The sequence below is a fragment of the Taurulus bubalis genome (genome assembly GCF_910589615.1).
Source record: "Taurulus bubalis genome assembly, chromosome: 3".
Taxonomy (NCBI): domain Eukaryota; kingdom Metazoa; phylum Chordata; class Actinopteri; order Perciformes; family Cottidae; genus Taurulus; species Taurulus bubalis.
In genome coordinates, this window is record NC_136591.1 from 3,199,461 (window position 1) to 3,221,960 (window position 22,500).

At 45.1% G+C, this 22,500-nt stretch overlaps 1 protein-coding gene across 1 annotated transcript in view; it reads right to left on the reverse strand.

Annotated features, from left to right (window-relative positions):
- The window catches only part of ches1 (checkpoint suppressor 1), a 61,956-nt gene that overhangs the window by 39,407 nt on the left and 49 nt on the right, over positions 1 to 22,500 (reverse strand). Inside the window, exon 1 of the mRNA XM_079214907.1 lies at positions 22,216 to 22,500. This exon is cut by the window's right edge and continues 49 nt beyond it. The gene's annotated coding sequence lies outside the window, so the exon portion shown is untranslated. The remainder of the gene's footprint in view (positions 1 to 22,215) is intronic.

Below are 22,500 nucleotides of genomic sequence, written 5' to 3' on the forward strand. Positions count from 1 at the left end.
GGTCAGGGCGTCCCAGAGGACTGCTGCTGACCCCTCGGTCCTGGCTGCCGGGCAACTCACACAGTCGCACACGCACATAAACATGCACACATTCACACACACACACACACAGGCTTTCTCTGCCTTTTCCTCCGAGGACTGCTTTGGTCTGTACAGAGGACGGCTTTTCACCAGAGTAACACTGGAGCTTTATGCTTGAAAAGCCCACAATCAAAACAGCTTTCCTCTATTTTCTCTCATTGTTGTGAGGACTTTGAGTGGTGAGAAGTCTAGAAAAGCACTTTTACTAGATTACATATCATGATAACGATACCTGAATATAGAGCTTGATGCATCATAATGCAAATCAATGGAGCCTCCAGTTACTTTAGCTTGTAGCTCCGTTATTAGCAGCAGTCTGCTGTGATTAACCTGAGCAGCGAGCATGGGAATGAGTTACAATGTAATATATAACAAGTGTCTGATTAAGTTATACTGAACCCCAAGTTATTCCCGAAGGCTGTGCCATTGGTGTGAGTGCATTAGTTTAGATCTTTGCATGGGAGCCTCTGTGTCCACATCCATTCACCTGAAAGAGACCCGCAGCTCATTAAATCCAGAGGAAGACTTTTCTGTTTGCTGTTGCCTTTAATTGATCCAGATTCAATTGCTGCATCTCACTACTGCATTTTATTTCTTAAACTGCACTGCAACTTTTATAATTTTGTATTTATTTTTGTCTTTTTGACTGTTTTAAAGAATGTTCTTGACTGTTTTTAAATCCTGTTTTCTTCTGCATTATGTTTTGATGCTTTTAATGGTTTTATGTGAAGCACTTTGAATCACCTTGTTGTTAAAATGTGCTCTACAAATAAACTTGCCTTGCTTGAATTTAACATTTAAAGAAATTAAAATTAGATTTTTTAAATTTAATTTGTTTACCATTTAGTAGAATGTTATAGTCAGTTAATTAATTAATTAATCAGGAACTACATGAGCGATGAATTGATGATAATAAATAGCTAGTTGCTGCTCTATATGGTCCAAAGCACAAAATCCATCATAGCCATAATGTAAAGGGTCGAATAAACGTAATTATTGGGGCTTAAGTTAAAATGGGTTAAGGCCCTTGCTTTGTCCCCTAAGTACAGAAGCTGTCCTGCTCGAGGATAAACACTGCAGCGCTGTCTATTGGCAACCAGCTGAGCAGATAATAAGCACATAATATACAGTATATGTAGGGGAACAGAGCCCCAGAACTTTCACTTTGAAAAATGATCGCACAAAGCACATCAATGAGGCCACTGCTTAGGCGCTGCTTTGGTAAAAGAGAAGCAAATGTACACACAGGAACCAAGAGGCACGGGCTGAGAAGGGACACGTGTGATGTATGGGGCAAGGAAATCAAATATTGCCAGTGAATAATTCAAGACTGTCCTCCAAAGTGGGCTAACCAACACGGCAAACAGACATCTGCATCAAGCAAACACGGAGTAAGTTTGGTATGATTCATCAGCAGCCAGCGATCATGAAGTCACGCTCATCCTCGCCCTCTGAGGACGGGGAACAATCAGACTCACACACACATGCACACACACACACATAAGCAAACGGAGGTTGCGAATGTGGACGCTTGAAGGTGACTTGTGTGAGTGTGCAGCCTGGAGGTCCCTTGGTGGACTGCAGGGTGTGTGTGTGTGTGTGTGTCAGGTCAAACTTAAAAAAAAAGCCCAGGCTCAGGGCTCCAGACTTCCATGGTAATGGCCATGACACACCACATGCAAGGACACGCTGCTGCACGCTTACTCGGTTACTCACTTGCTCCCTTATTGTCTCGGTCACTCGCTAACGCTCCAGTCAGAGCGCTCTAAAAACTAAACCGCCACGCTACGACGTCCTTATCGGGCGGGATTCTGTTTCGGACTCCAAACTGCTCCCCAGATCTGACGAGCCACGAAGCTAACGAACCCGTCATTGAATCTCCTTCGGCGAAGACCAATTCATGTACGACACACGCAAGTCGCAGGTCCTGCAGCCTGATCGCCGCCGTCGCCGGTTAAAATGACAAACGTAGCCGAAAGGCCCAGAGGAAACTGTGGGCTGGCGTCTCGTTAGCGTGCTCCTGCTGCGCGGCGCTAAAGATCAGATGTTAGAGAGAGAAACAGAACTCTCTGTAACCGCTTTTTTACTTTGAGTCTCCTCTCATGAAACCATCAGCTGATTTCCCAATTTAAAAGAATAGTTCAACATTTTATAATACAATGTTCTTTTCAGCAGAGATCTGATTAGCTTAGTTTGTTTACTTACCCATTTTTACATTATTATGTATGTAAAACAAGCAAGTTACATTTTGTTTCAGCTTTAATGAGTCGGTTGATCATGTGAACTTTGAAGAGAGCCAGACTCTTCCAGACTTTATGCTAAGCTAAGCGTTAAATGGACTTTTCTAGTCTTCCGACCACTTAAAGCTCTTTAACACTACATGTCATCATTCACACCCATTCATAACTGATGGGAGGAGCTACCATGTAAGGTACATTCACACACATTCACACACACTCCGGGAGATGCTAATCACCTCTCGGCTTTCCCTGTATACTTTTTATTTAAAGAAATACTTCATTCCCCAAAAGTCAAGTCTATATCAAATTCATTCATAAAAATGACATTTTTCTGACATACCTCCATCAATAAATAATCAAAAAGTGATTTCTAAAGTATTGAAGCTAATAGGCTGTCTTTAAAAAAAAGGTGCAATATATGGGATTCAGAATCCTGTGTGTTGCACCTTCAACAACAGCAAAACTACGTCAAAACATCCGCTCACAAGTGTTTGCACTCGTGCAGTTTAATCCCAGTCTCATTCATCCATGCAGGGGAGCGCTCACTGCTTCACAAACACATGCATTTCTGCTACAACAGTTGTAGCAGCGTGCTACATTGTCTTGCAACATGAGTCGTTCTGGACCGACAGCACTTGAAGTCATTGTAAGACAAGCAAAAGTAACACTACACCTGTTGTCTTTCTTTTGTAACTTGAATTACCGACACATGTTGGAAGCTGAACCTATAAAGACCAACAGCTCTCTCTCTACCTCCTCCTCCTCCTCCTCCTCCTCCTCCTCCTCCTCCTCGCTCCCTCTAAGGCCTCCCTGTCTTTTCTCTTTGACAGTGAGCAGGTCCCTGTTGGCACTCGGTGCTCTTTTACAATATTGTGGGAAAGGAGAGCGGCAGACAGACAGAGAGAGAGAGAAGGAGAGAGAAGGAGAGGGAGATTGCCAGAAACACTGTACGATATCAAAGCGGCCCAGTGCAGAGCCAACGGAGCTTTGATAGCGGGCGAGGAGGGGTGAGGGGTCAGGGACCCACAAGGAGAAAGGCTGGTGAACTGTTTGGGGAGGGAGATCTATCGGGATCCCCACATTGAGGGCAGAGCGTGGTGGATGAAGCTTTGAGCTGGTGAGTGTTTTTCAGCTGGATGTCCTGCAGTCAAATAGCAAAACAAAAAATGAACCAAGGCTCCCTCTCTGTCTCCCTCTGTCTCTTTACCCCTCTGGCTTTTCCACTTATCTTTAACAAACAGCAGCTCAGGCTCTCAGTCACTGGCCGGCGGTTTGTCCCGACAACAACAAACCATGGCAACAACCACTGGAAGAGCCGGTCCGGTTCCAAAGGTCCGCCCTCTCTGGCGGCTGCGGCTCACTCTGCTCTTTGAGCCTTGTGCAAATTTGGCTGAAATGTTAGATTGGAATCAATAAGCAAATGAGCTCAAACTCCAGGGAGAGAAGCTCGCGATGCAACTGCCCCGATGTTTGGTGGAGAGCGAAGAGTGCATTAGATCACCTTTTGGCAGAGAGGTGAAAGCGGGACAAATATGCTCTGGTGGAGATGAGACAGTTGGATTTTTTTTGAAAAGTGCAGCGAGAAGGACAAGAGGGCGAGGCAGCAGTTTGTCCTTTGCTGACGGTATTACAGCGCTTCTGCTGATGATACAACTCCGCTTACATCCTTCACTCCTCCCTCCCACTCCTACAAGCTGTTTCTAACACTGCACAAGATACCTTATGTCAACTCAAACGTGTTCTGAATGCCGACAAAAACTAAACGCAGACTGTTTACCAACTCGCAAACAGGCCAAAAAACAAGAGGAAAAGTGACGGGAGGAATGGGATGCTCTTCAGCGGCCATGTTTCAGCCCCTGACTGAGAGGCTGAGCTGCATGTTTTAGGCAAGGCAAGTTTATTTGTAGAGCACATTTCAACAACAAGGCGATTCAAAGTGCTTCACATAAAACCATTAAAAGCATCAAAACATAATGCAGATTTAAAAACAGTTAAGAAAACATTAAAACAGTCAAAAAGCAAAATAAAAGTAGAAAAAGCAACATAAAAAAGTGAATAAAATGCAGTAGTGAGATGGTAAATAATGCATGCAGAATGTATTTAAATGGCCACATTTTAAAAAGGATATCAGCCTTCTTTTTTTAGTTTTAGTGCATTTAGTGCTGGTACCAAAGCGTTAGTACTTTTCTTGGTACCAAACCAAATAGTGTCCACAGCTTGCAGTATCAAAAACATGTGAAGTACCAAAAACTGTTCTCCAGCCGTGAGCTCAGAGCTGAAGGCTAGACACACACACACACACACACACACACGGTAGACGTGACTCCTACATCGTCACACAGACTGCTATATTAACGCTCTCATTGTTAAATAAAGCCCCTTTAAGGCTAAACTAAACACGCTGCTGAACACTACAGTTGTCATTGTGAGCGTGTTAGCATGCTAACATTAGCAGCCTCGTGAACGTCAATACGTGGGCACCGCCACACTCAAATGGACAAAGCAGAACGCCCATCTGAAGCAACTTTCAAATGTTTGCTGCAGTTGAAGCTGAATGGAAAATGGCTGCCTGGAAAGTAGGACAAGCTTGTGCAAAGGAGTAAGTGGGCTCAAACGCATAAAAGGTTTGGCCGAAATCCGGTTTTCTCCACACCCGTGATGTTGTTTTTTTAAACTTTTGCTGAGAGAGAGCGGTTACTTCTATTGCCGTGCTACTTGATGAAGATGTTTTATATTCACAGGCATCACTCCTTGAGCTGCATTAGCGAGTCCACCTCTGTCTCCCATCAGTGTCGCCTTCTATGCTCCAGCTGACAGACACCCCCGTCCACCGCTCGACTCATTCCCTGCTTCAGCTTTCTATTTAAATACACAAAGGCCGCTCTGGGGTCTCCTAATTCACTGTTTCCTTTACATCTCAGAATAGAGAAAAAGTAGTTGGTAAATCACTGTTTGCAGTGCCAGGATTTGTTTTTGCTATCTGTCCCCGAGGTCACAGCTGAATCAGGCAAAAGTGCCTTTATGTACTCTGCTCCCTCCTCGTGGAACGGGCCGCACAATGATTTAAAGCTGAAAGCTCTCTCGGCGAGTTTACACGGTTAATGAAGGTTCTTGTGGCAGACTCAATAAGGAGCTGTCTTTGCTTTGTTTAGGCAAGATTTAAATAGGTCTGGCAATGAGCCCGCTGGTTTGACGCTCAAGTGTTGCCTATTGGATTGCTGATAAAGTAGTCTCCCGGCTATTTTGCTTTGATTGTATTCGGCTTTCGTGTGTTTTTCTCTCCGAGACTTTCATGTTTGTCCGGATGCTGTGTCTTTGGCCGTCCCTTGATGGAGGAGATTTTCATTCTGTGAGGCTGCCCAGTTTAAATAAAAGGTTAAATAACATTTGGACAGAAGCTCATCTTCTTGTTAACCCTTAACGACTTCACCTGACAGCCTGTATGAATTATTACACTAATAAAACAAGCCTTGTTTCCACTCACACAACCTCCCTTGCGTTTTCTTATCAGCAGATCCAGAGAGTTGCAGTGAACAAGAAAGAGGATAACCGACAGTGCGAATGACAGGAGTGGACAAGAAGGAGTGAGGGGGAGTAAAAGAGAGAGGGTAGTTATATCCCGGGGTCATTAGCAGCATTTCAAAGTCACCACGTCTTTCAGCGTATGCTGTTTGACAAGCCCTGCCAACAGAATTAGGGATGAAGGATGATGGTGGCGTGATTAGATGTGTAACTCAGGGCCTGATCCATGGTTACAGCTCACATACATGCAGCAGGGAGAAAAGGGAGCGGGATAACAGATGATAAGCCCAGTGTTAAGGAGGTGGTCAGTCATTGATTAGATCGCTCTGAAACTCTCCATTTCAAATGCACACACCTCATGTAGTCCGCCTGATAAAAACCACGGGCTCCCCCGGCTCCCCCGGTGAGTGAATTGAATTCCCAAATTACCAGGCTTAAGATAACATACCTGGCTAAATTGCCGCTCTTTATAAGTCTCAAATCTCTTTGTAGATATTCATCAAGGGCTGTTTGACTTCCTGATGCGGAGAACACAGGAGATGGGGAAACAGGAGAACAACACACAATGTGGTTCGTATTAAGGCCTGTGATCTTCTATCTCGAGTCCCTCTCGTTTTCCGCTACATTCCTTTAGCCGGCGGTGATGTGTGGGAGAAGAAGTGGGGGCCGGCATCCTCCCTGCTCGAAGCTTCCTCGATAGCTGGAGACTTGTGGAGGAAAGTGGCAGGCAGCTCCAACGCCGCACTTGCACATCCTCGTCGCTTTCCCCACCTTACTGCATCGCACACTTGCAGATCATCATACAGCTTCCTGACGACGACTCCGGAGCAAAGTCTGAAGTTTCCATCTGCTCGGTGCCAAATGAATGCCAGCGATAGTAGTGTTTGTTGGATAAACTGAGAAGGGTCCATCTGTCGGCTGCAGACTAACTCAAAGACACACCCACTCCAACATTAACCCTACACACAGCCAACGGGTGCACTCGCTGAGACGAGGAAATACCATCCAGGAGTGGTAGATCCGTGAATTGAACAGGATGTCATGGGGTTTTCCCAACGTTCATGAAGTTCCTTCTCAGTCTCATTATCAGGATAAGATCATTACTTATTGTTGGGATATTCACGCACAAGAATTTTCCAGATTACCAAAAGGAAAGGAATTCAAGAATTGTGCAGTGGTTGAGATGAGAGCTCGCTCCCATCAGATGCCTTGGTGGCGCATGGAGAAGTCTGCCTAACGTGTCTTTATGACATGAGCTGAACAGCAGAACAAGGCTGATCACGTTGCAATCTGATCTATCAGGAATGTGCATGTGCATGCAGTTCATTGGCCAATACAATGTGAGTTGTAGGAAAGGTTAAGCCTGGTTGAGCTTTTTTTTTTGCCAGAGCTCTCTCTGCATCAAGGCATTGGTCTTAGTGAAATGAATCAGGACGCTACATTGAGTAATACTGCGTTATTGGTTGCCTAATCATAGCCCAATGTCTTCTACACATAATTTGATGATACATAGAATAGTAACCCTGGGTTTTGCTGACCTTTCAAATTATGCAGCTGATCACAGGCCCCTAAGCATTAAGAAGCATCTTTGTACCGAGGCTCATAGAAACTATCTTAAAGTTTCCAGAGAAAACAAATAGACCAGAAACATCCCTGCTATAACAAACTAAACAAGAGGCTACTTTGGTGGGCGGCGTGTTGTTTAAGAAACCAGTGGGACAAAGGCCTTTGTTCCTCTTTTCAATGCAGCTTTTCTCCTCCGATCTTGACCTTAACTGTAAAGTCTGCACAATCCGAGATCAGTTCCTGTTCACATTGAGATCCGATCAGCCAGACCGTGTACCGAGGTGGCCGGGTTCGCACTTATTTTTATATCTCAGTGAGGTGTGGAGAGCATGTGGGCACAATTTATCGAACGTAGGTCTTCGACGATCTTTGATCATCCAAAGGAGATCAAAGGGAAGGACAGAAAACCTGCTGTCTTGTTACTGCTGATGAAAAACCCAACGTTTCTTGATGTTGCAGTTTCAAAGTAAAAGGTTTAAATAATAAAATAACGGGGGACTGTTATTGTGAAGCGTTTATAGGAAATTAAATATCTTTCTCCAAAGTTTTACAGCCGCTCCTTTGACCACGCTGTATATCTGATCACTATTCAATCAGCCGCTGACCTCTGATCTGCACATCTGATCGCAAAAGTTGCGTTGAGAAAACAATAGCCCGTTGATAAAAAAGTGGATGTCGTCAATGTGACTTGGAGCTAACTATAACCGAATGCTGAATAAGACACGTTTAGGTGACCAAAAATGCTACAACTAACTTAAAGCTGTAAGGCAAAACCACGGACAATTTCAAGACATCAACGAAACACGATCCAAGATATTGAGTTGGAGAAATAAATCCAGGGGTGTGAAGGCTTATGCTCATGAAGCTGGAAGTATTTGATTGGCCGAAGCAGCATACTGTGGCTTAGTGGTAGAACTTCAATCAGAGGATTGGCGGTCCAATCCAAGGCTCTGCTAGTCCATGTTGAGGTTTTCTTGGGCAAGACACTTAACTCCAAGGTCCTGTCAGTCAATAAGTGGTGTGAACGTTAGATCCTCCTGATGGGCAGGTGGCAGCTTGCATGGTAGCTCCTGTTTGAATGGGTGTGAATGGGTGAATGATGACGTAGGACTAGAAAAGATCTATACAAGTAGATTTACGATCCAAGTCCACTTACTGATTCTGCAGCCAGTGCAGCTCAGGACACTACCTGCACCCTGAGATCCTGCCAGAACCCTTCCTACCTGCATCCCTAAAACATGCAACAGAGGAGTGAGGGTGAGCCACAGTGTAGGAGGAGAGAGGCACGGTAGCTGGTCAGAGCTAACCCCTCATGAGAAGCTACCGTCAGACACTCGTTTTCTCTGCTGGAAAGACAGGAAGTCTGGTGGGGCTTGGAAATGTCTGAAAGTCAGGTCATAAAAATGCTTTTATTGACTTTCAAAGCACACAATAATACTTGTGTGCTTGGAAATGTATGTATAATACATGTATTGATCGATGAATCACATTATTATGTGAACAGCACAGACAAACAGTCATTTAGCTTTCAGGTCCTCTTTAGGTGAACCCTATCAATAACGGTCTGAAGCACACTAATCTAGCAGGGAAATGCCTCACTGCACAAAATTCCTGTTTCAGCCTCATCTCAAACTTTAAAGCTGCTCACTTCATCCACTGTCAAGTTTGAGATGAATATATACTTCATTCCAGACACAAAATGGCTCTGGAAACATGTACGGTAACATATTTCATGGAAATGTATATCAGTAATGTCACAGTTGAGGCTGGTAAAAAAAATGACTACGTTTCAGTCTAACAGCCCCTGAGCCAAAAAGTTGATTTCAGTCACTGGTCCTGAACCACAGCATGGAGGCAAACCATCAACTAGACAGGCAGGTGAGTGTTTCCTCCATAAGCGTGTTCTTGTCAGGGCGGAGGAGGCCGTGAAACCGAATCAGACACTTCAGCTCTCCAGTGGAACCCGTCCTAAAGAAATAGCTTTAGGTGTGCGAGAAGCTACTCAAATGAAAAGTCCACCTTTAAACGCAGACCTGGAGGAGGTGTTGTTTAGTGTGGATTTTGGGCGAGCAAGAGCTCTGGTCTGCAACAAATGCATTCTGGGAGCACTCCGTCATGGACGAGGCATTCGTACATACTTTGCCATTGACAATGTTTATGGTCGACCATAATGCTCTCTCTCTCTTTAGACACCAGCAGCTGAAAGTCAACAAGTTAGAGCACGGAAAGAGTGGGGAGCTGGGGTGTCGAGAGGCATTCTGGGAAACGTAGTCAAACTCAGATTGAACATGACGAGAGAGGCTGAGGGGAAAGTGGATACAACAAAAAAGGCAAATGACAACCGCTTATTCACAGACTAACAGAACGCGTTGGACATCCCAGCCGGGTGATTTACGACCGCGTAGGAGCTGCTGAGGATGGAATTTTCCTCTGAGGCAGGGCGTTCCTCTCCTTTACCGAGGAGCGACAAGGGAAACTCCAGGGTTCACTCACACACACTTGCATTCCTGCACACATACAAACAAGGCAACAAAACAAATACAAATGTGCGTGCTTCGCTTGTCCTCTCTTTCTTCCCCTTTTTGCTCTTTTACAGCGGTTTCCTGCACCTCTCATGGCACATTCAGAGCATGAACACCCAGAGTCAGCAAGTCTGGACACACAGCTGCTGAATATTCAGCCCTGCGCTCCCTCGTTCTCCCACCATCTCTGTCTTCTCGCACCTTAAGCGCTCCTCTTCTTCCCTCTCTCCGCTAGCTGCCTCTGCTCTCTGCGCTCCACTTTCATTAAGGGGCTCTCCTCTGATAGCCCTTCATATAACACTTAATCATCATAACAATAAGAGCACTCTCTCTCCGACGAATCACCTCGAGGGGCCGGTCCTAAAGATCCTCCGCTAACTGATGTCATTAACTGCCGGGGGCCGCTGATTGGCCGGAGCGGCGCGGCAGCACCCGCCCCCAGGTGTTTGACGGAGGGCTCGGTGGGAGCAGGCAGGTCGGCAGGCCAAGGACATTCCTCTCATGGAGGAGAGCGGAGAACACACACACACACACACACACACACACACACACACGCACGAGCGCTGGCGTGTGCGTGTGCACAAAAGGCTCCTGCCGGGAAGCAGAAGACAAGGCGTGTTTGGTTTTGCAGTCAAGAGAGAGATGAATAAGACTATTGAATAAGGGGAGGGAGCTTTGAATAACAGCATTTTACATGAATGGAAATGATTGCTCCGTCGCTCCCTCTGCTCTCTATTTCTGGCTGCGATTTGACAACGTGTGTGTGTGTGTGTGTGTGTGTGTGTGTGTGTGTGTGTGTGTCGGGGGGGGGGGCGTTGCATTTTGGCTGATTGAGTCTATGGCGCTACCACGCTGTGGAAGTGACAGTGTAGCATATTATGTTGTTGTGGGTGTGTGTATAGATGAACAGTGTCACACACACACACACACACACACACTGAAATCACAGCTGTTCTCAGTTGCTATGCGGCAGTCGCACCATCGTCTCAGATAACACACGCTACACGAGTGTGAGACCGGGACAGCGACACCACACACTTGGCAGGGTCGGAAGGTCACGGGGGTATTGTGACAAAGTTACCTAGCAACAAACACACGGCAGATATCATTTCCCCCCTCTGACCAGATCAGAAGACACTTATCACACTTAACACGTGTTAGGCCACACCGGGTCCCGTCGCCTCTTTGAAGCAAACTTCAGTTTAGTTTGGTCGTTGCTGAACTGGAGCTAATCTTGTTAGCCACATCTTATACCGTGCTTTCCTTTATTGTCCCTCGAGGCTTGCCATACTCCAGCTCTCCTGCAACCCCGCACAGGAAGCACCTGAGGACCACATTAGACAACACAGTACAGGAAAGTGACATTGAATATTACTTACAAAAGTGTGTTTCGTGAGGCCTGCCGTGAGCTCAGCCCATCTGTGCACTGAATTCTTCATGGGTTATCACAGGAACGTGGCTCCTGGCCTCTCCACCTCCGCCCTTCATGCACAGCGAGGCTTCGACACACAGACGGTGAGTCCGAACGCAGAGAGCGACTTTTGCCGTTTCTGCAGTTTACCATGCGGTCGTCACAATGAAAGTCGTCACGTGTCATGTAGTCACCATGACGCCACCCATTGGTTTGTGCACTGCCGGTTTGAAGCCTTGTGTTTCGGCATTTTGGCCGTCGCCATCGTATTTTGAGAAATATGTGTTCAAATTGTAAGACCAACACAAGGACAACTTCCAGACCTGTCAATCACCTCGTAGCCCCGCCCCTAAAGCATCCCCTGCTTTATGGTCCGTTTGACTCTAAATGCACCATCTTCTACTAAATGAGCATCCTGCTGTATTGAGTGTTATTATTATTTGAATGGAGCGGTAGAGTCTGAAATAAAGCTGATCAAAATCCAATCTACTCTTCACTGAGTTGTGTCCACCTCAGCTTGCTGTATGCGAGAGTATCGATGAAAAGTGGGTTCATGTAAAAATTATTTGGTCGCATCAGTGATGAACTCTGTTCTGATACTTAAATAAATAAAAAACAGATTTGCTGTGGTGTGCTCCCATGGTAACGGATCTGTTATCTCTGCTCTCTCTTTCTAATGAGCAGTTCTTAGTAAAACGATAACAACAAATTTGGTTATAGACATTTAATTACATGTATCTACCATTTTCTTCAAATATTCCACTGCTTTTGTGAACCTAAGACCTTTGGTAAACCAATTGCGCCACCAAAACAGTTCGTCCACATGAGTAAAGTTATGTTTTCACAAGACATATGAAGAATTTCCAAAATCGAGATTGCATTTTTCAGCTTTAGAGCCATATTATCTCTTTACACCTTTGCCTCATTATATAGAGAGCTGAGATTGTTCTGCAATTTTTGATGTAAAACACATGGGTATGTATCAGCATCGGAAATACATGAGGGCAAAGGGCAAAACTGCCCCTAAGAAATATAATTTTGCCCCTGATATCACTAGGAGAGGGGCAAAAAATAATAATAATAATTATGATAATTTAATGAACTTAGAAATTTAGAAAATGCGGCGTCCACGTTTAAATCAACCGTCTGGACTTCCTGTCACTGCCGCTGCTCTCACAGATGTTGCGCAACACGCCGCTGCTCAAAGACGGTAGGAAAGCATCAAACTGGCTGCTGGTCCTCTAGCAGCGCTGGAAGCGGCCGTCATCCAGACGCACTTCCCCGCGTGACATCCACCTACGGATAATATTATGAACCCATGGTGGAAGGAGTAAATGAAACCTGCACAGAGATAAGCCCCGCCCCCTCTTCGGCGCATCCAGCTCGAATGACAACATTGATGACATGGTGGTCAGTTTGTCTGCTTGACAATCACATTTTGCTGCAATAAAAATGATTGAAGTGAGATGAAACTTGATCTTCTTAGATACAATATGTTGACGAAGTTTTCCTTTGGGGACAATTTGCAGTGGAAAAAAGGGAATAAATCTCAATACTCATATACTCATCGCAGTATAAAATAGAATCGTGGGACCTCTGGTGATTCCCACCCCTAGTAGGTACAACGTGATTAAGGTAACGAACAAATTATTATTGTTAATGTTTTGAGTTGTTTAAAAAATGTAATAACAATAAATGACTACAAAGAAATAAGAATATAATTGAATATGATTGTCTGATTTATGTTTTGTTCTTTTGTTAAAAAAATCTAATAAAAACACTTTGAATCTGTAGACTACTGCCTAATAGTCTTATTGTTGCCATTTGATGACAATTGCTTATATACTGTAAGCCTAAATAAGTATATTCATTATTTTGAACAAAGGTTAAATGTTATTTCACAAGTTTCCGAAAAAATATGTAAATGTCCTACCTTGGTATGTATCTGATATGGAAGTGCCTTTAAAAAGGTGAATTTAAGAAATTATGTAAAATCAAGAAAATAACCCCAGTCGCTGAAGGGTTAAGGAAACGGCAGCCGTCAATATGCTAAGATCTCACTGCAGCTGTGATAAACCGATGTTATATATTCCTTTTATCATTCCTGTTATCTGACAATACACAGTCATTTTGACACAATCATACATGTAGCATGTGAATCATGTATCAAAGAAAAAAAAAAAAAAAAGCCTCCAAAGGCTCAATAACTGCATAAAAAAGAAAAATAGAAAGTTAACTAGTTTGGCATTTCTCAAAACAAAGTGCTGCGTGCTCTAAAACCATCATGAAACCAGTTTAAGCCCCTCGCTGAGGTAAAAGCAGAGGCCTCTAGCTTCGTACCTTGTGTCCTCGCTCACAGAGTGATGTCACACGTCCTCCGTCTCTTTCCACTGAGCAGTGGAACAAAGCGGAGATGGCACAGGAACTTATCTTGAAAAAGAAACTGCACAGTGTTGTGGAATAATTTGGTACACTGTCACAGAGCGAATCCTATCTTAGAGGATGCCAGTCTCTCTCTCTCACACACACACACACACACACACACACACACTTTGGTGTTTACATCATATGGGAAGGTATTTTTTCCCCTCACACTGCCAGGGAACAGGCCCACGCATGGACACACAGACGCTGACTAAGACCCTAAGACTGCTGGGGGGTGGGGGGTGAGCGTGTTATATGTGTGTGTGTGTGTGTGTGTGTGTGTGTGTGTGTGTGTGTGTGTGTGTGTGTGTGTGTGTGTATAATTACATGTTGAAGTGAAGTTCGGACATCATTATGACTGAATCTTTGATATATTTGTGCTGTTATGTTCTCAAGTGTTCGTTTGGGTTTTGTGCTTGTGTGTGTGTGTGTGTGTGTGTGTGTGTGTGTGTGTGTGTGTGTGTGTGTGTGTGTGTGTGTGTGTGTGTGTGTGTGTGTGTGTTGCAGTGGTGTCAAATCATCCTGTTCAGTGTGGAGCTGTTGTTCGGTTCGTGGAATGCACTGTGGACTGTTTGTGGTTTGGTCGTAGATTAGCTAATGCTAATCAGTTTATTGGGAAAATCTGCACATTCTGTGTGTGTTCAAACCATTTGTATGTGTGTTGCTGCTCAGCTCATAAACTGTTAAGTCTCTGCGGTGTGATTTCCCTTTGGTTTGGGCTCTGAGGTTAGAAGGAGAAAAAGACGGAAGAGAGACAAAGTGTGTTTGTGCGTCTTTGCGTGCGAGTGTGTGTTCAGATCTGTTAAAAGCTCCCAGTTCTCCCATCCAGCGATAGATGGCTGGTGTTCAGAGCGTCAACCACAACGCACAGATAACTCAACAGGCGGACTATTCAAACCCAAGACACAAATAGAGCTCTTCTTCTGCGCTTTAAAACCCCGTAGCTGAAGCGCCGAGCTAAAAACAGATATTTTCGTCTCTAGCTGAAGAAGGCCGACCACCGGATCGCTCCTCTTTCTCCATGACGCCACGTTTTCTTTTTGGCTAAAAATAAGAACTGGCACGTACGCGGCGCCTGTGGAGACGACCCGGCATCATCTCCTCCTTTCATTCGCTGCCTGCCTGTGATTGTTGGCGAGTCTCGGGATGAATCAACAAAAGGTCAGGCAGTCGCAGACGGAGGGCATCGAGGCGATGGAGTTACCAGTAGAGACACTGGGATATTCATTTCTAATAGAGGCCACTCTTTCAGGAGGGGAGGGGGTGTGAGAGTGTGTGTGTGTGTGTGTGTGTGTGTCAGCGCATCTCATGTTGCTAAGAACAACACATACAGCACAATAAAGTATCTATTAGCTGTAAAGTCTTCTCACTTTAAGGGGGAGGAAGAGGGCAAAAGAGGAGGAGGAGTAAACACATTATATAAATCAGATGGTTCCTGAGGTCATTTCTATCCACACACACACACAGAGTGTATGGCTGCATCCACTTATGACATCACTGTAGCTAGCCAGAAAGACAGTCAGAGTCCGAGTGAGCCAAGCTGACGTCATCCTATTCGCTCAATGTCAATTACGTAATCACGGGGTCCAACGCCTGCAGGACGGCCATGCTGCGTCCGTGTGTGTGTGTGTGTGTGTGTGTTTTTTGCGATCGCATGCAGGGCAAAGAACACATAATTGCAATCTCATGTGTGAGGAGACATAAAACGAGGCATGCTGATGACATCATTAGCGGGAGGCGGCCTGGCAGGAGCGTGGCGGCGGCGACGTGGTGAGAGTGTTGGGGCCGGAGAGGAGGAGACGGAGCGCTGCAAACAGTTATGCAACGGAAATCCAACTCGACACACTAGAAAGGGCTCTTTTTGCCTCTGCTCTGTGTGTACAGTGCACAGAGAGTGTGTGTGTGTGTGTGTGTGTGTGTGTGTGTGTCTTAAGTGACTTTTCTCGAGCACTTTTACTTGAGGCGAAGAGTGCATTAAAAAACACACAAGCACTCAAGCATACGGCTGAAATGCACACTGAAATCCACACACACACACACACACACACACACACACACACACACACTTATATACATACACGCTCACTCCCCCCCACACTTATAAACAAAGCTTCCTAAGGACAGGAAATCCTTCCACCCACGTTCCTGTGTTGCGTGGCAACCAGAGCAGCGTCACCGTGTGCATGCCTCCACCGCTGAAAACAACACGCATCGACTGAGACTCACACACACACACACACACACACAAACTGCTTGAACTCTGCTTCTTTAAAAGCACCTAAAAAAACAAACAGCAGATAGCCGAGCCAACGCGCAGCAGGCTGATACTCGCTGCAGCCGCCCTCCCATTCGTCAGCTGTGGATCTAAACCAAACATGACATCACCCCTTGTAAACACAACTAAAACCCTTTTTCCTCCCCATTTATAAAATCTATTTTTACACCTGCTGACGTCTTTCTATGCGCGATAGTGTGCGTGTGTGAATGTGCTCATGCCACTCAGTGTGTATTTGTGTGTGTGCCGCTGAGTGAGGATGAGGCCAGCAATAGCTCAGCACGACTAAATAGAGAGAAGCTAATTGAGCAGAGGTGCTGCCCATCACTGTGGACGATGAGTCCATTCCACATCAGCAGGAGGCCTATTGGAGACAATTAGAACCTGGGGGATAGAGGAGCATCATTCCTCTCAGCCATGTTGGCCACTTAGGCCGGATGTGTTTCCACTGCGATTTACGCCCACGCTTTTAACTCCGTCGTTGTTTTAACACGTGAACTCGGACATGAAGGAGAAAGGTAAAACAAGAGTAAAACAGAGAGAACGAGCACACACATTGGAAAAAAGTTTCTCCTGTGCAGCACAATCAAACTGTTTCATACTGGAACTATTGCATTGTGGGTCCAAAAGTCAAGTAATGGGATTAAAGATACACCCTGTTTTTTTTGTTACATTTCCCAATCCTAAAATGTCCACCCAGCTGGCTGAAAATGTATAAAACAAAACGTCCACACAGGTCTCAGGAAGTTCAGTAAGCTTGGAAATAACTTGTGGATTTGAGGGCGTCACTGCTCTTCAAATGCAGCTCATGAAAGGGTTAAATGTTGGACATTTGGAGTCATCTTGCAGTCATTTTGCATAAACTGTTTAGAGAAACACTGATTAATCCACCCTGGCCTAGTGAGTAATAACAAAAGAATGACACAAAAACACATAAAACGTGGTTTGATTCCAGTAGAGTAGCTTTGTTGCGTGTCACACAGGGGGCGCTATAGAGCGCTGCAGGAGTCTGAAATAAGGTCTGTGGTGAACACAATCTGAAGAGATGTTAAAGTTGTGTGTCTAAATGAGACAAAAGGTCATCACACTGACCTCCAGTCTGCCTTTGACGGGAAGTCACGTGACCGTGGTGTTTGTTTACGACCTTAAGAAACTACTTTTACCTGCTGATGGTATCCAACCTCTAGTGCTCATTTGTGAACCAAACGTGCACAATTTATAAACATTTGTTTGCCACAGAGCTTGTTTTTGGCAATAATCCAAAAGGAGACATCCCATGTCTTTAGCATCCCGGCGCAACGCTAAATGACCTCCAAGGTTCTCAGCTCGTTCTACCGCTAACAAGCTAATATGCTAGCATGTTTACTGCTGAATACGCTGGTTCAGGACCTCTGACTCACATCTCAAAATGGTACATGGACGTGGCGCGTTAACGCTACATGTCATTCACCCATTCATATACCGATGGCACAGTCTTCGGGAGTGATTTGAGACTGATCAGCTTCTTGTGTTACGAGTAGACAAGATGGCCAGATTAGTGAAAGGCAAGGCTCACGAAAAGCTGCCCGAGATGTTCCTATTTCAGAGCGATCTCTAGTCAGGTTTTCCTTGACAGATAAATGAAGAGTTAATGAATGAAGTTGCTCTAATAGTCTTTCTCTTTAAGGGGTGGAGCGTGCCTTTAATTAGTTTAACTATATTTAGTAGACTTGGTTCCACTGGGAAACAAACCCTTGAACGACAGTGGCAGCACCACGACTCACTGCACTGAGACAGAAGAGCCTCACTCTGCACGTATAGGTGCTGGATCTCACTCTGCATCTCACTCTGTATAGACGCTGTATCTCACTCTGTATCTCACTCTGTATAGGCACTGTATCTCACTCTGCATCTCACTCTGTATAGAACTGGATCTCACACTGTATCTCACTCTGTATAGACGCTGTATCTCACTCTGTATAGACGCTGTATCTCACTCTGTATCTCACTCTGTATAGACGCTGTATCTCACTCTGTATCTCACTCTGTATAGACGCTGTATCTCACTCTGTATAGGCACTGTATCTCACTCTGGATCTCACTCTGTATAGAACTGGATCTCACTCTGTATAGACGCTGTATCTCACTCTGTATAGACGCTGTATCTCACTCTGTATAGACGCTGTATCTCACTCTGTATCTCACTCTGTATAGAACTGGATCTCACTCTGTATAGACGCTGTATCTCACTCTGTATAGACGCTGTATCTCACTCTGTATAGACGCTGTATCTCACTCTGTATCTCACTCTGTATATACGCTGTATCTCACTCTGTATAGACGCTGTATCTCACTCTGTATAGAACTGGATCTCACTCTGTATCTCACTCTGTATAGACGCTGTATCTCACTCTGTATAGACGCTGTATCTCACTCTGTATAGACGCTGTATCTCACTCTGTATAGAACTGGATCTCACTCTGTATCTCACTCTGTATCTCACTCTGTATAGGCACTGTATCTCACTCTGCATCTCACTCTGTATAGAACTGGATCTCACTCTGTATCTCACTCTGTATCGAGCTGTATCTCACTCTGTATCTCACTCTGTATAGGCACTGTATCTCACTCTGTATCTCACTCTGTATAGAGCTGTATCTCACTCTGTATATGTGCTGTATCTCACTCTGTATCTCACTCTGTATCTCACTCTGTATCTCACTCTGTATAGAGCTGTATGGACGCTGCATCTCACTCTGCATGTATGGACGCTGTATCTCACTCTATATAGATGTTGTATCTCACTCTGTATGGACGCTGCATCTCACTCTGTATCTCACTCTATATAGATGTTGTATCTCACTCTATATAGATGTTGTATCTCACTCTGTATGGACGCTGCATCTCACTCTATATAGATGTTGTATCTCACTCTATATAGATGTTGTATCTCACTCTGTATAGACCCTGCATCTCACTCTGTATAGATGTTGTATCTCACTCTGCATAGATGTTGTATCTCACTCTGCATGTATAGATGTTGTATCTCACTCTGCATAGATGTTGCATCTCACTCTGCATGTATAGATGTTGTATCTCACTCTGCATAGATGTTGCATCTCACTCTGCATAGATGTTGTATCTCACTCTGCATGTATAGATGTTGTATCTCACTCTGTATAGACCCTGCATCTCACTCTGCATAGATGTTGTATCTCACTCTGCATGTATAGATGTTGTATCTCACTCTGCATAGATGTTGCATCTCACTCTGTATATATGTTGTATCTCACTCTGCATAGATGTTGTATCTCACTCTGCATGTATAGATGTTGTATCTCACTCTGTATAGACCCTGCATCTCACTCTACATAGATGTTGTATCTCACTCTGCATGTATATACGCTGTATCTCACTCTGTATAGATGTTGTATCTCACTCTGCATAGATGTTGTATCTCACTCTGCATGTATAGATGTTGTATCTCACTCTGTATAGACCCTGCATCTCACTCTGTATAGATGTTGTATCTCACTCTGCATAGATGTTGTATCTCACTCTGCATAGATGTTGTATCTCACTCTGCATAGATGTTGTATCTCACTCTGCATGTATATACGCTGTATCTCACTCTGTATAGATGTTGTATCTCACTCTGACACTATATACACTGTATCTCACTCTTACACTATAGATACTGTATCTCACTCTTACACTATAGATACTGTATCTCACTCTTACACTATAGATACTGTAACTCACTCTTACACTATCAAAACGGTATCTCACTCTTACACTATAGATACTGTATCTCACTCTTACACTATCAAAACGGTATCTCACTCTTACACTATAGATACTGTAACTCACTCTTACACTATCAAAACGGTATCTCACTCTTACACTATAGAAACGGTATCTCACTCTTACACTATAGATACTGTATCTCACTCTTACACTATAGAAACTGTATCTCACTCTTACACTATAGAAACTGTATCTTTACATTACGGCAGCTGTAGGAACTGCTTGTATGACCTCATGACAACACATTGTTTAGCAGTGGCATGCAGAGACATAATGTCAACACTGTGCCTTCTGTGTCTGCTTCTCTTTGAGTAAATATGCTACCAAGTCCATCTGACATGTACAACTAAAACAGTCAGTAAAGGTGTACTTTCACTGGTAAGTACTTCTGCTACCTTTCAGAACTGAACGCACCTCTGCAGTCCACTTATTTTCTGACTTTGCATTTTAAACTCTGCCATATGGCTCACGGAGCCGACAACAGCGCAGCAGTGGGTCACGGTGTAGCTCAGAAATATTTTAAATAAAGAGACATTGTTGAGTATTTACGCTGAATAACTCATGCGCTGGCGTCTCTGCTTTTATTCTAAACACAGACTAGTCAATGCATTCACACATGAATTATAGATCCATTATGGACCGTTGTGGCTGTGTTGAGGGAATCAGACTGACATCAGTTGTTCCCACCGAGCCATCCATACCGATTATCTGCGTCTAGGGCCGAGTCCGATTCAATATTCAATTTTAAACAATTCAATCTCACACCCGGCGCCCAAAAGAAGGGCGGAAAAAAACCAGCGCGGGGTTCCTCAAGCCGTCAAAGTGAAAAAGAAGCGGGGCTAACTGAAAACTGAACGTCACACCGCGGGGGTGTCCGCTGAGAGACGGGGAGAGGCGGAGGGCGAGAACTCCATTGAGCGCAGCCGTGGGGGGTCAATATGTGAATGAACGTTTGGCATGGAGGTGAATTATGAATGAGCAGCACTCCTGGAGAGAGCATGTCGGCCGCTGTCTCCTCCGCTTTCTTTCCTTCCATCTCCACCTCCTCCTGCCGTTCTAAAACCTCCATCATCCTCTCCTCTTCTTCCTCTCCCGTGTCCGTTTCATCCCTCGCCGCTGGATTAATCCTCTCATCTGCCTTATTCTCGGTCATCTGATCGCTCTTCCTCCCCTTCACCCTCCTCCACCTCCCGTCTTCAGACCTGGGGGTGCTAGACTCACACACACGCCGTCTGTCTGAAGAGACGACAGCACATTCTTTCCCTGCACATACATATTTACACAGCCTCAATTGGGGACACACACACACACACACACACACACACACACACACACACTATCTGACACACACACACACACACACAGTAGCAAAAGATAATACAAAAGCAAACAGTCCTGCACGTGCAAAGGCAGACGCATTATGTGAAGCGCTTTCAGGCAGTGACACACACACATTTCTCCCAGCTGTTCCGCTGGCCACAGAGCTTTCGTGTGTGTGTGTGTGTGCGTGTGTGTGTGCGCGTGTATTGGTGTGTGTGTAATCCAATGTGCTGCTGCTCAGCCTGTGCCACGCTCTCTCCTCTGTTGCTGTGCGTCTGATCAGATCTGCCTCCCCTCAACCTGTTTGCCGTATATGGTGCACACACATGCACACACACTCTTACACACAGACACACACACACACACACTCTCGTGCACACGCACTAGAAGCTGATGTGCGTGTCCAGTATTCAGCGTCAACAAAGAAAACTAAAAGATCCATTCTCTGCTGCTTTTGCAACCGCCAACCAAAGACTGTGTGTTTTACCTGCTGCACCGAAAACTCTGCTCACACACACACACACACACACACATACACACACACACACACACAGTGAAGAAAAGGGGTTAAAAATGGACTCTTAAAAGAGTTATGTTACCCCAGCCTTTCGTCTAGCTCAACTTCAAGTAGCCTACCTGTGTGTGTGTGTGTGTGTGTGTGTGTGTGTGTGTGTGTGTGTGTGTGTGTGTGTGTGTGTGTGTGTGTGTTGGAATGGGATCACGCTGTTCCCTTAAAAGTATCCACTCCTTTTGATCCCTTCACTCCAGTTTACAGCGGTCAGCTCAGCTCACTTACACACTTTGGCCCCTTTATAGCTTGTGGAAAAAACAACCCTAAAACACACACACACACACACACACACACACATGTATATATAGGCTGCTACACACACATTTGTCCACCTCACACACACATACACACCTCCACTCTTCCCTTTAAGTGCCGAGCCATGCAGCACATGTCAACACCCCGCGCACACACACACACACACACGCACGCGCGCACACACGCACGCGCACACAGCTCTGTCGGACCTGCGTACAGCCATGAAAGCCCCATAAAGTCACCTTAGGATCCTTCTTCTGTGTTCCAGACGAGCCCGTTCTTCACAGTCTTCCGCTCCTCTGTCAGACTTCTATCTCCTCTCCTCTCCTCCTTTCCTTCGTTCCTTCCTTCCGTGCTGTCCGTGCGTCCTTTATGTCTCTCTCTCTTTCTCTCTGTCCCTCTCTTCTCGGTGCTCGGTCAGTTCCCAGCGTTTTTCCCGAGCCCCTCCATATCCGCCTCGCCAGTCGTTTCTACCACCGAGCGAGCGTACCTTCACACACACGCGCGCACGCACGCACGCACACACA